The sequence below is a fragment of the Bombina bombina genome, chromosome 4, assembly GCF_027579735.1.
Source record: "Bombina bombina isolate aBomBom1 chromosome 4, aBomBom1.pri, whole genome shotgun sequence".
Classification (NCBI taxonomy): Eukaryota; Metazoa; Chordata; class Amphibia; order Anura; family Bombinatoridae; genus Bombina; species Bombina bombina.
The window spans coordinates 849,255,486-849,270,499 of NC_069502.1; the positions used below are offsets into that span (position 1 = coordinate 849,255,486).

At 42.3% G+C, this 15,014-nt stretch overlaps 1 protein-coding gene across 1 annotated transcript in view; it reads right to left on the reverse strand.

Annotated features, from left to right (window-relative positions):
* LOC128657979 (uncharacterized) overlaps window positions 1–15,014 on the reverse strand; it is a 210,180-nt gene that overhangs the window by 157,043 nt on the left and 38,123 nt on the right. The gene's annotated exons all lie outside the window — the stretch shown is intronic.

The following is a 15,014-nucleotide window of genomic DNA, read 5'->3' on the forward strand; positions in this document are numbered from 1 at the left end:
GAGAGGCCATCAGATCCATGTCTGGAATGCCCCACAGTTGAGTGACTTGGGCAAAGATTTCCGGATGGAGTTCCCACTCCCCCGGATGCAATGTCTGACGACTCAGAAAATCCGCTTCCCAATTTTCCACTCCTGGGATGTGGATAGCAGACAGGTGGCAGGAGTGAGACTCCGCCCATAGAATGATTTTGGTCACTTCTTCCATCGCTAGGGAACTCCTTGTTCCCCCCTGATGGTTGATGTACGCAACAGTTGTCATGTTGTCTGATTGAAACCGTATGAACTTGGCCCTCGCTAGCTGAGGCCAAGCCTTGAGAGCATTGAATATCGCTCTCAGTTCCAGAATATTTATCGGTAGAAGAGATTCTTCCCGAGACCAAAGACCCTGAGCTTTCAGGGATCCCCAGACCGCGCCCCAGCCCATCAGACTGGCGTCGGTCGTGACAATGACCCACTCTGGTCTGCGGAAGGTCATCCCTTGTGACAGGTTGTCCAGGGACAGCCACCAACGGAGTGAGTCTCTGGTCCTCTGATTTACTTGTATCTTCGGAGACAAGTCTGTATAGTCCCCATTCCACTGACTGAGCATGCACAGTTGTAATGGTCTTAGATGAATGCGCGCAAAAGGAACTATGTCCATTGCCGCTACCATCAAACCTATCACTTCCATGCACTGCGCTATGGAAGGAAGAGGAACGGAATGAAGTATCCGACAAGAGTCTAGAAGTTTTGTTTTTCTGGCCTCTGTCAGAAAAATCCTCATTTCTAAGGAGTCTATTATTGTTCCCAAGAAGGGAACCCTTGTTGACGGAGATAGAGAACTCTTTTCCACGTTCACTTTCCATCCGTGAGATCTGAGAAAGGCCAGGACAATGTCCGTGTGAGCCTTTGCTTGAGGAAGGGACGACGCTTGAATCAGAATGTCGTCCAAGTAAGGTACTACAGCAATGCCCCTTGGTCTTAGCACAGCTAGAAGGGACCCTAGTACCTTTGTGAAAATCCTTGGAGCAGTGGCTAATCCGAAAGGAAGCGCCACGAACTGGTAATGCTTGTCCAGGAATGCGAACCTTAGGAACCGATGATGTTCCTTGTGGATAGGAATATGTAGATACGCATCCTTTAAATCCACCGTGGTCATGAATTGACCTTCCTGGATGGAAGGAAGAATTGTTCGAATGGTTTCCATCTTGAACGATGGAACCTTGAGAAACTTGTTTAAGATCTTGAGATCTAAGATTGGTCTGAACGTTCCCTCTTTTTTGGGAACTATGAACAGATTGGAGTAGAACCCCATCCCTTGTTCTCCTAATGGAACAGGGTGAATCACTCCCATTTTTAACAGGTCTTCTACACATTGTAAGAATGCCTGTCTTTTTATGTGGTCTGAAGACAACTGAGACCTGTGGAACCTCCCCCTTGGGGGAAGCCCCTTGAATTCCAGAAGATAACCTTGGGAGACTATTTCTAGCGCCCAAGGATCCAGAACATCTCTTGCCCAAGCCTGAGCGAAGAGAGAGAGTCTGCCCCCCACCAGATCCGGTCCCGGATCGGGGGCCAACATTTCATGCTGTCTTGGTAGCAGTGGCAGGTTTCTTGGCCTGCTTTCCCTTGTTCCAGCCTTGCATTGGTCTCCAAGCTGGCTTGGCTTGAGAAGTATTACCCTCTTGCTTAGAGGACGTAGCACTTTGGGCTGGTCCGTTTCTACGAAAGGGACGAAAATTAGGTTTATTTTTGGCCTTGAAAGGCCGATCCTGAGGAAGGGCGTGGCCCTTACCCCCAGTGATATCAGAGATAATCTCTTTCAAGTCAGGGCCAAACAGCGTTTTCCCCTTGAAAGGAATGTTAAGTAGCTTGTTCTTGGAAGACGCATCAGCTGACCAAGATTTCAACCAAAGCGCTCTGCGCGCCACAATAGCAAACCCAGAATTCTTAGCCGCTAACCTAGCCAATTGCAAAGTGGCGTCTAGGGTGAAAGAATTAGCCAATTTGAGAGCATTGATTCTGTCCATAATCTCCTCATAAGGAGGAGAATCACTATCGACCGCCTTTACCAGCTCATCGAACCAGAAACACGCGGCTGTAGCGACAGGGACAATGCATGAAATTGGTTGTAGAAGGTAACCCTGCTGAACAAACATCTTTTTAAGTAAACCTTCTAATTTTTTATCCATAGGATCTTTGAAAGCACAACTATCTTCTATGGGTATAGTGGTGCGTTTGTTTAAAGTGGAAACCGCTCCCTCGACCTTGGGGACTGTCTGCCATAAGTCCTTTCTGGGGTCGACCATAGGAAACAATTTTTTAAATATGGGGGGAGGGACGAAAGGAATACCGGGCCTTTCCCATTCTTTATTTACAATGTCCGCCACCCGCTTGGGTATAGGAAAAGCTTCTGGGAGCCCCGGGACCTCTAGGAACTTGTCCATTTTACATAGTTTCTCTGGGATGACCAAATTGTCACAATCATCCAGAGTGGATAATACCTCCTTAAGCAGAGCGCGGAGATGTTCCAACTTAAATTTAAACGTAATCACATCAGGTTCAGCTTGTTGAGAAATGTTCCCTGAATCAGTAATTTCTCCCTCAGACAAAACCTCCCTGGCCCCATCAGACTGGTTTAGGGGCCCTTCAGAACCATTATTATCAGCGTCGTCATGCTCTTCAGTATCTAAAACAGAGCAGTCGCGCTTACGCTGATAAGTGTGCATTTTGGCTAAAATGTTTTTGACAGAATTATCCATTACAGCCGTTAATTGTTGCATAGTAAGCAGTATTGGCGCGCTAGATGTACTAGGGGCCTCCTGAGTGGGCAAGACTCGTGTAGACGAAGGAGGGAATGATGCAGTACCATGCTTACTCCCCTCGCTTGAGGAATCATCTTGGGCATCATTGTCATTGTCACATAAATCACATTTATTTAAATGAGAAGGAACTCTGGCTTCCCCACATTCAGAACACAGTCTATCTGGTAGTTCAGACATGTTAAACAGGCATAAACTTGATAACAAAGTACAAAAAACGTTTTAAAATAAAACCGTTACTGTCACTTTAAATTTTAAACTGAACACACTTTATTACTGCAATTGCGAAAAAATATGAAGGAATTGTTCAAAATTCACCAAAATTTCACCACAGTGTCTTAAAGCCTTAAAAGTATTGCACACCAAATTTGGAAGCTTTAACCCTTAAAATAATAAGCCGTTTTTAACTTTAACCCCTTTACAGTCCCTGGTATCTGCTTTGCTGAGACCCAACCAAGCCCAAAGGGGAATACGATACCAAATGACGCCTTCAGAAAGTCTTTTCTATGTATCAGAGCTCCTCACACATGCGACTGCATGTCATGCCTCTCAAAAACAAGTGCGCAACACCGGCGCGAAAATGAGGCTCTGCCTATGATTTGGGAAAGCCCCTAAAGAATAAGGTGTCTAAAACAGTGCCTGCCGATATAAACTTATCAAAATACCCAGATTAAATGATTCCTCAAGGCTAAATATGTGTTAATAATGAATCGATTTAGCCCAGAAAAAGTCTACAGTCTTAATAAGCCCTTGTGAAGCCCTTATTTACTATCTTAATAAACATGGCTTACCGGATCCCATAGGGAAAATGACAGCTTCCAGCATTACATCGTCTTGTTAGAATGTGTCATACCTCAAGCAGCAAGAGACTGCTCACTGTTCCCCCAACTGAAGTTAATTCCTCTCAACAGTCCTGTGTGGAACAGCCATGGATTTTAGTAACGGTTGCTAAAATCATTTTCCTCATACAAACAGAAATCTTCATCTCTTTTCTGTTTCTGAGTAAATAGTACATACCAGCACTATTTTAAAATAACAAACTCTTGATTGAATAATAAAAACTACAGTTAAACACTAAAAAACTCTAAGCCATCTCCGTGGAGATGTTGCCTGTACAACGGCAAAGAGAATGACTGGGGTAGGCGGAGCCTAGGAGGGATCATGTGACCAGCTTTGCTGGGCTCTTTGCCATTTCCTGTTGGGGAAGAGAATATCCCCACAAGTAAGGATGACGCCGTGGACCGGACACACCTATGTTGGAGAAATAGATGTAGAAATATATAAAAAGCCCATATCGGGCAACACTATTCTACATGCCCATAGCAACCACCCACAAAGGGTCTTTAAGTCAGTAATAAGAGGTCAGTACATAAAATTAAAGAGAAACTGTACAGACAAAGAAAATTATCTTAAACAGGCTGAAGAACTCAATAAAAGATTGAGATAAAGAGGTTATGACCAAGGAGATATAGATTTGGTAAGGAAATCAATTGATGATGAAGATAAGTCAAAATTTCTAAACTATAGGAAAAAGTCTGAAAAGGAAAAATTGGGAGAAGATAAAATAGTAACATTTGTTACTAAATACAGCAACCAATATGAACAGATTTGTCAGATTATAAGAAATAACCTTTCTTTACTTAAGGCAGACGATGGCCTAGAGGACATTAACCCTAAAAACTGCAGGTTTGCTTTTAGGAAAGGACTATCTATAGGGAATCGAATAGCCCCTACACAACTAAAATCAGAATCCAATAGAAGAAGTTCATGGTTAGAACACACAGGGGTTTTTAGATGCAGTAACCTACATTGTAAGGCATGTGAGAAATTAGAACGGAGACAAGGTTTTAGAAGTTGTGTAACAGGAGAAACTTTTGAATTTAGAGGCTGTACAAATTGTAGCGCCACGTATTCTATATACCTCTTAACATGTATTGATTGTGAGGTATAGTACACTGGACTCACTACACGAGAGGTAAGATACAGAATAAGAGAGCACTTATCTAATATCAAGTTAGGGAAATTGACGACTCCACTGGTGCTTCATTTTAAAAACCATCATAATAAGAGTAGCAATACTTTGAGATGGACTATTATTGAATCTGTGAAATCAGGTACAAGAGGAGGCGATAGAGATTCAATCTTAGCCAAGAGAGAGGTTTTCTGGATGCACAGACTAAGGACTAGGATGCCACAAGGACTCAATTCTGAATATGATTTAATTAATTTTTGGCAGTAGTCCTGGGTCTGTGCATCCAGAGAAATGTCTATAGTTATACAAATGTTTGTGAAGCGCACTGTTGTTGGAAAAAAGTTTCGCACATAAAGATATGATTGTATATTATTATTTATATAGTAGATAATTGTTTAGAAATTAACTTGATGAAAAGGTCTTTTTTACACAATTTAAGACAATTTTATTTGTGTAATTACTGTGAATTAATCTTAGAAAGTGTCCCTTTAAAATGGAATCCATTAATGGATAAAACAGAATTTATGCTTACCTGATAAATTACTTTCTCCAACGGTGTGTCCGGTCCACGGCGTCATCCATAACTTGTGGGAATATTCTCCTCCCCAACAGGAAATGGCAAAGAGCACAGCAAAAGCTGTCCATATAGTCCCTCCCAGGCTCCGCCCCCCCCCAGTCATTCGACCGACGGACAGGAGAAAAAAAATGGAGAAACTATAGGGTGCCGTGGTGACTGTAGTTAAAGAAAGAAATTTATCAAACCTGATTAAAAAACCAGGGCGGGCCGTGGACCGGACACACCGTTGGAGAAAGTAATTTATCAGGTAAGCATAAATTCTGTTTTCTCCAACATTGGTGTGTCCGGTCCACGGCGTCATCCATAACTTGTGGGAACCAATACCAAAGCTTTAGGACACGGATGAAGGGAGGGAGCCAATCAGGTTACCTAAACAGAAGGCACCACGGCTTGCAAAACCTTTCTCCCAAAAATAGCCTCCGAAGAAGCAAAAGTATCAAATTTGTAGAATTTGGCAAAAGTGTGCAGAGAAGACCAAGTCGCTGTCTTACATATCTGATCAACAGAAGCCTCGTTCTTGAAGGCCCATGAGGAAGCCACAGCCCTGGTAGAGTGAGCTGTGATTCGTTCAGGAGGCTGCCGTCCGGCAGTCTCGTAAGCCAATCGGATGATGCTTTTCAGCCAAAAGGAAAGAGAGGTAGCAGTAGCTTTTTGACCTCTCCTCTTGCCAGAATAAACGACAAACAGAGAAGACGTTTGTCTGAAATCCTTTGTTGCTTCTAAATAGAACTTTAAAGCACGGACTACATCTAAATTGTTTAACAAATGTTCCTTCTTTGAAACTGGATTCGGGCACAAAGAAGGCACAACTATTTCCTGGTTAATATTCTTGTTGGAAACAACTTTTGGAAGGAAACCAGGTTTAGTACGCAAAACAACCTTATCTGAATGGAACACCAGATAGGGCGGATTACACTGCAGAGCAGATAATTCAGAAACTCTTCTCGCAGAAGAAATAGCAACCAAAAACAGAACTTTCCAAGATAACAGCTTGATATCTATGGAGTGTAAGGGTTCAAACGGAACTCCTTGAAGAACTGAAAGAACTAAATTTAGACTTCAGGGAGGAGTCAAAGGTCTGTAAACAGGCTTGATCCTGACCAAAGCCTGAACAAAAGCTTGAACATCTGGCACAGCTGCCAGTCGTTTGTGTAACAAGACAGATAAAGCAGAAATCTGTCCTTTTAGAGAACTCGCTGACAATCCCTTATCCAAACCTTCTTGGAGAAAGAAAAGGATCCTAGGAATTTTAATCTTACTCCATGAGAATCCCTTGGATTCACACCAACAGATATATGTTTTCCATATTTTATGGTAAATCTTTCTAGTCACAGGTTTTCTGGCTTGTACCAGAGTATCTATCACAGAATCCGAAAACCCACGCTTAGATAACATCAAGCGTTCAATTTCCAAGCCGTCAGCTGGAGAGAAACTAGATTTGGATGTTCAAATGGACCTTGTACTAGAAGATCCTGTCTCAAAGGTAGCTTCCATGGTGGAGCCGATGACATATTCACCAGGTCTGCATACCAAGTCCTGCGTGGCCACGCAGGAGCTATCAAAATCACCGAGGCCTTCTCCTGTTTGATCCTGGCTACCAGCCTGGGAATGAGAGGGAACGGTGGAAACGCATAAGCTAGGTTGAAGGTCCAAGGCGCCACTAATGCATCCACTAGAGTCGCCTTGGGATCCCTGGATCTGGACCCGTAGCAAGGAACCTTGAAATTCTGACGAGACGCCATCAGATCCATGTCTGGAATGCCCCATAATTGGGTCAATTGGGCAAATACCTCCGGGTGGAGTTCCCACTCCCCCGGATGGAAGGTCTGACGACTCAGATAATCCGCTTCCCAGTTCTCCACTCCTGGGATGTGGATAGCAGATAGGTGGCAGGAGTGATCCTCCGCCCATTTGATGATTTTGGTCACCTCTCTCATCGCCAGGGAACTCCTTGTTCCCCCCTGATGATTGATGTAAGCAACAGTCGTCATGTTGTCTGGCCTTTGCTAGTTGAGGCCAAGCCCTGAGAGTATTGAATATCGCTCTCAGTTCCAGAATGTTTATCGGGAGAAGAGACTCTTCCCGGGACCATAGACCCTGAGCTTTCAGGGAATCCCAGACCGCGCCCCAGCCCACTAGACTGGCGTCGGTCGCGACGATGACCCACTCTGGTCTGCGGAAGCTCATTCCCTGGGACAGGTGATCCTGGGTCAGCCACCAACGGAGTGAGTCTCTGGTCTTCTGATCTACTTGAATCACTGGAGACAAGTCTGTATAGTCCCCATTCCACTGTTTGAGCATGCACAGTTGTAATGGTCTTAGATGAATTCGCGCAAAAGGAACTATGTCCATTGCTGCAACCATCAACCCTACTACTTCCATGCACTGAGCTATGGAAGGCCGTAGAACAGAGTGAAGAACTTGACAAGCGTTTAGAAGCTTTGACTTTCTGACATCTGTCAGGAAAATCTTCATTTCTAAAGAATCTATTATTGTCCCCAAGAAAGGAACTCTTGTTGACGGAGACAGGGAACTTTTTTCTATGTTCACCTTCCACCTGTGAGATCTGAGAAAGGCCAGAACGATGTCTGTGTGAGCCTTTGCCTTTGAAAGAGACGACGCTTGTATTAGAATGTCGTCCAAGTAAGGTGCCACTGCAATGCCCCTTGGTCTTAGAACCGCTAGAAGGGACCCGAGTACCTTTGTGAAAATCCTTGGAGCAGTGGCTAGCCCGAATGGGAGAGCCACAAACTGGTAATGTTTGTCCAGAAAGGCGAACCTTAGGAACTGATGATGATCTTTGTGGATAGGAATATGTAGATACGCATCCTTTAGATCCACGGTAGTCATAAATTGACCCTCCTGGATTGTAGGTAGAATCGTTTGAATAGTTTCCATTTTGAACGATGGCACTCTGAGAAATTTGTTTAGAATCTTTAAATCCAGAATTGGTCTGAAGGTTCCCTCTTTTTTGGGAACTACAAACAGATTTGAGTAAAACCCCAGTCCTTGTTCCACAGTTGGAACTGGGTGTATCACTCCCATTTTTAACAGGTCCTCTACACAATGTAAGAATGCCTGTCTCTTTATTTGGTTTGAAGATAAACGAGAGATGTGGAACCTTCCCCTTGGGGGTAGTTCCTTGAATTCTAGAAGATAACCCTGAGAGACTATTTCTAGTGCCCAGGGATCCTGAACATCTCTTGCCCAGGCCTGAGCAAAGAGAGAGAGTCTGCCCCTTACTAGATCCGGTCCCGGATCGGGGGCTACCCCTTCATGCTGTTTTGGTAGCAGCAGCAGGTTTCTTGGCCTGTTTACCCTTGTTCCAGCCTTGCATCGGTTTCTAAGCTGGTTTGGTCTGGGAAGCATTACCCTCTTGTCTAGAGGCTGCAGAGTTAGAGGCCGGTCCGTTCCTGAAATTGCGAAAGGAACGAAAATTGGACTTATTCTTAGCCTTGAAAGGCCTATCTTGTGGGAGGGCATGGCCCTTTCCCCCAGTGATATCTGAAATAATCTCTTTCAATTCTGGCCCAAAGAGGGTCTTACCTTTGAAAGGGATATTAAGCAATTTTGTCTTGGAAGATACATCCGCCGACCAAGACTTTAGCCAGAGCGCTCTGCGCGCCACAATTGCAAACCCTGAATTTTTCGCCGCTAATCTAGCTAACTGCAAAGCGGCATCTAAAATAAAGGAATTAGCTAACTTAAGTGCGTGAATTCTGTCCATAACCTCCTCATACGGAGTCTCTCTACTGAGCGACTTTTCTAGTTCTTCGAACCAGAACCACGCCGCTGTAGTGAGAGGAATAATACACGAAATAGGTTGAAGGAGGTAACCTTGCTGTACAAAAATCTTTTTAAGCAAACCCTCCAATTTTTTATCCATAGGATCTTTGAAAGCACAATTGTTCTCAATAGGAATGGTCGTGCGTTTGACTAGTGTAGAAACTGCCCCCTCGACCTTAGGGACTGTTTGCCATAAGTCCTTTCTGGGGTCGACCATAGGAAATAATTTCTTAAATATAGGAGGAGGGACAAAAGGTATGCCAGGCTTCTCCCACTCCTTATTCACTATGTCCGCCACCCGCTTGGGTATTGGAAAAGCGTTGGGGTGCACTGGGACCTCTAGGAACTTGTCCATCTTACACAATTTTTCTGGGATGACCAGGTTGTCACAATCATCCAGAGTAGATAGCACCTCCTTAAGCAGTGCGCGGAGATGCTCTAATTTAAATTTAAATGTCACAACATCAGGTTCTGCCTGCTGAGAAATTCTTCCTGAATCAGAAATTTCCCCATCTGACAAAACCTCCCTCATAGCCACTTCAGATTGGTGTGAGGGTATGACAGAGCAATTATCATCAGCGCCCTCCTGCTCTACAGTGTTTAAAACAGAGCAATCTCGCTTTCTCTGAAATGCAGGCATTTTGGATAAAATATTTGCTATGGAGTTATCCATTACTGCCGTCAATTGTTGCATAGTAACAAGCATTGTCGCGCTAGAAGTACTAGGGGTCTCCTGCGTGGGCAAAACTGGTGTAGACACAGAAGGAGATGATGTAGAACTATGTCTACTCCCTTCATCTGATGAATCATCTTGGGCAACTTTACTATCTGTGGCAGTACTGTCCTTACTTTGTTTGGACGCTATGGCACAATTATCACACATATTTGAAGGTGGAGACACTTTGGATTCCATACACACAGAACATAGTCTATCTGAAGGCACAGACATGTTAAACAGGCTTAAACTTGTCAATAAAGTACAAAAACCGTTTTAAAACAAAACCGTTACTGTCTCTTTAAATTTTAAACAGGGCACACTTTATTACTGAATATGTCAAAAACTATGAAGGAATTGTTCAATTTTAACCAAATTTTCACCACAGTGTCTTAAAGCATTCAAAGCATTGCACCCCAAATTTCAGGCTGTTAACCCTTAAAATGTGGAAACCGGAGCCTTTTACAGTTTTAACCCCCTTACAGTCCCAGCCCCAGCCTTTGCTGCGACTTCACCAAACCCAGGGGAGTATACGATACCAAATGAAGCCTTCTAGGAACCTTTTCAACTAATTCCAGACCCACACACATGCAGCTGCATGTACTGCTCTCAAAAGTAACTGCGCAGTAATGCCGCGAAAATGAGGCTCTGCCTACTACAGAGAAGGCCCTTCCTGACTGAGAAGGTGTCTAAACCAGTGCCTGACGTAAAAAAACGTTCCTCAAAGTTATAAAGTGTGAATTTCAACTTCAAACTGTATAAAATGCCTAAATAAAAAAAATCGATCTAGCCCATAAAAGTGTCTACCAGTTTTATAGCCCATATTAAGCCCTTTATTCTATTTGAGACTAAGAAAATGGCTTACCGATCCCCATGAGGGGAAAAATGACAGCCTTCCAGCATTACACAGTCTTGTTAATGAAAAGTCTGCCAACTGCTCCCCCCAACTGAAGTTATCTCATCTCAACAGTCCTGTGTGGGAACAGCAATCGATTTTAGTTACTGCTGCTAAAATCATACTCCTCTCACAAACAGAACTCTTCATCTTTTTCTGTTTCAGAGCAAATAGTACATACCAGCACTATTTTAAAATAACAAACTCTTGATAGTAGAAAAAAAACTACAACTAAACACCACATACTCTTCACCATCTCCGTGGAGATGCTACTTGTTCAGAGCGGCAAAGAGAATGACTGGGGGGGCGGAGCCTGGGAGGGACTATATGAACAGCTTTTGCTGTGCTCTTTGCCATTTCCTGTTGGGGAGGAGAATATTCCCACAAGTTATGGATGACGCCGTGGACCGGACACACCAATGTTGGAGAAATAGGAATTTAATTCAAATAAATGTCATGATCAACGGTAAATACGATTGTATATAGAAGCACATATTTTTTAAAATTTTGACTAAATTATACATGTAAATATATATACTATGTATCATAGCTTTGTCCTATGAAGGAAATAATTGGAAGTGTTGCAAAGTGCAAAAAAACGAATATAACCAATATAGGTTAAGCATATTGAGAGTCAAGGGTTAATTCCCAGGTTTTGGTTTTATCCAATAGGCGACAGCCTGTACATTTAAAAAGAGCCGAGGTAGGCTAAATGACCACACTACGATTACGGCCAGCGAGCCGAAACGCGTCAGTGGGTCCCTGGGAATCACCCAAGATCTCTCAACCTAAGCTGTTTGATCTGTAGAACAGTATTTATCATCTGCTGTTCCTTTGAATAAAAAGACTTAATTGCATAACCGTGGAGGTGCCTCTATTTCTTTGCATTCAGGTTCAGTATTTCCCAACAGTAAGGAATGAAGCTGTGGACTCTCCCTATCTTACGGCTAGATTACGAGTTTTGCGGAAAGCTGAAAAAGCAGCGTTAACAAGTCCTAACGCTGCTTTTTTACTACCGCTGCTATTACGAGTCTTGCAGGTTTAGGGGCACCGCACACTTTTGTGGCCTTAAAGCAAATCAACTTACGTAAATTTCGTAAAGTCTTTTTTCAATGGGACTTGCATAGCGCCGGTATTACGAGTTTGTCCTGTGAGGCCAAAAAGTGAGCGGTTCACCATCTACCTTCAAGATTCCTAATGCATTTTAAAGTCAGTAGTTAAGAGTTTTATGGTACAAAGCTGTAGCATAAAACTCATAACTAAAGTGCTAAAAAGTACACTAACACCCATAAACTACCTGTTAACCCCTAAATCGAGGCCTTCCCACATCGCTAACACTAAAATAAAATTATTAACCCCTTATCTGCCACTCTGGACATCGCCACCACTAGAATAAACATATTAACCCCTAAACCGCCACACTCCCGCCTCGCAAACACTAGTTAAATATTATTAACCCCTAATCTGCCACCCTTAACATCGCCGCCACCTACATCATACTTATTAACCCCTAATCTGCCGTCCCCAACGTCGCCGCCACTATTCTAAATGTATTAACCCCTAAACCTAAGTCTAACCCTAACGCCCACTAACTTAAATATAATTAAAATAAATCTAAATAAAATTACTATCATTAACTAAATTATTCCTATTTAAAACTAAATACTTACCTATAAAATAAACCCTAAGCTAGCTACAATATAACTAATAGTTACAATGTATCTAGCTTAGGTTTTATTTTTATTTTACAGGCAAGTTTGTATTTTTTTAACTAGGTAGAATAGTTATTAAATATTTAATAACTACCTAGCTAAAATAAATACAAATTTACCTGTAAAATAAAACCTAACCTAAGTTACACTAACACCTAACCTAACCCTACAATTAAATAAATTACCTAAATGAAATACAATTAAATAAATTAAATAAAATTAGCTAAATTACAAAAAAACCCCCACTAAATTACAGAAAATAAAAAACAAATGACAAGATCTTTAAACTAATTACACCTAATCTAAGAGCCCTATCAAAATAAAAAAATAAAAAAAAAAAACTAAGAAAAACCCCAAAGAAATCAGCTCTTTTACCTGAAAAAGAAATACAAACAACCCCCCCAACAGTAAAACCCACCACCCACACAACCTACCCCCCAAATAAAAGCCTAACTAAAAAAAACTAAGCTCCCCATTGCCCTGAAAAGGGCATTTGTATGGGCGTTGCCCTTAAAAGGGCATTTAGCTCTATTGCTGCCCAAAGCCCTAACCTAAAAATAAAACCCACCCAATACACTCTTAAAAAATCCTAACAATAACCCCCGAAGATTCACTTACCGGGAGAAGTCTTCATCCAAGCGGCAAGATGTCCTCAAGGACTCAAGGATGCCGGGAGAAGTGGTCCTCCAGATGGGCAGAAGTTTTCATCCAGACAGCATCTTCTATCTTCATCCTTCCGATGCGGAGCGGCTCCATCTTCAAGACATCCGGCGCAGAGCATCCGGCGCGGAGCATCCTATTCTTCCGACGTCTTCTTGCTGAATGAAGGTACGTTTAAGTGACGGAATTAAGGTTGAAAAAATCCTATTGGCTGATGCAATCAGCCAATAGAATGCAAGCTCAATCCTATTGGCTGATTGGATCAGCCAGTAGGGTTGAAGTTCAATCCTATTGGCTGATTGCATCAGCCAATAGGATTTTTTCAACCTTAATTCCGATTGGCTGATAGAATTCTATCAGCCAATCGGAATCTAAGGGACGCCATCTTGGTTGACGTCACTTAAGGTACCTTCATTTAGCAAGAAGACGTCAGAAGAAGAGGATGCTCCGCGCCAAATGTCTTGAAGATGGAGCCGCTCCGCGTCGGAAGGATGAAGATAGAAGATGCCGTCTGGATGAAGACTTCTGCCCGTCTGGAGGACCACTACTGCCCGTCTGGAGGACCACTTCTGCCGGCTTCCTTGAGGACATCTTGTCGCTTAGATGAAGACTTCTCCCGGTAAGTGAATCTTCGGGGGTAAGTGTTTGGATTTTTTAAGGGTGTATTGGGTGGGTTTTATTTTTAGGTTAGGGCTTTGGGCAGCAATAGAGCTAAATGCCCTTTTAAGGGCAAAGCCCATCCAAATGCCCATTTCAGGGCAATGGGGAGATTAGGTTTTTTTTAGTTACTGTTTTATTTGGGGGGTTAGTTCTGTGGGTGGTGGGTTTTACTGTTGGGGGGTTGTTTGTATTTCTTTTTCAGGTAAAAGAGCTGATTTCTTTGGGGCAATGCCCCGCAAAAGGCCCTTTTAAGGGCTATTGATAGTTTAGTTTAGGCTAGGGTATTTTTTATTTTGGGGGGGGATTTTTTATTTTGATAGGGATCTTAGATTAGGTGTAATCAGTTTAAAGATCTTGTAATTTGTTTTTTATTTTCTGTAATTTTGTGGGGGGGGTTGTAATTTAGCTAATTGTATTTGATTTATTTAATTGTATTTAATTTAGGTAATTTATTTAATTGTAGTGTAGTGTTAGGTGTTAGTGTAACTTAGGTTAGGTTTTATTTTACAGGTAAATTTGTATTTATTTTAACTAGGTAGTTATTAAATAGTTAATAACTTTAGTAACTATTCTACCTAGTTAAAATAAATACAAACTTGCCTGTAAAATAAAAATAAAACCTAAGCTAGATACAATGTAACTATTAGTCATATTGTAGCTAGCTTAGGGTTTATTTTATAGGTAAATATTTAGTTTTAAATAGGAATAATTTATTTAATGATAGTAATTTTATTTAGATTTATTTAAATTATATTTAAGTAAGTGGGTGTTAGGGTTAGAATTAGACTTAGGTTTAGGGGTTAATAAATTTAGAATAGTGGCGGAAATGTTGGGGACGGTAGATTAGGGGTTAATAAATGTAGGTAGGTGGCGGCGATGTTAGGGACAGCAGATTAGGGGTTAATAAATATAATGTAGGTGTCGGCGATGTAGGGGGCAGCAGATTAGGGGTTCATAAGTATAATGTAGGTGGCGGCAATGTCCGGAGCGGCAGATTAGGGGTTAATAAGTATAATGTAGGTGTTGGCGATGTCGGGGGCAGCAGATTAGGAGTTAATAAGTGTAAGATTAGGGGTGTTTAGACTTGGGGTTCATGTTAGGGTGTTAGGTGTAGACATAAAATGTGTTTCCCCATAGGAATCAATGGGGCTGCGTTACTGAGATTTACGCTCTCCCCATTGATGTCTATGGGGAAATCGTGCACAAGCACGTACAACCAGCTCACCGCTGACTTAA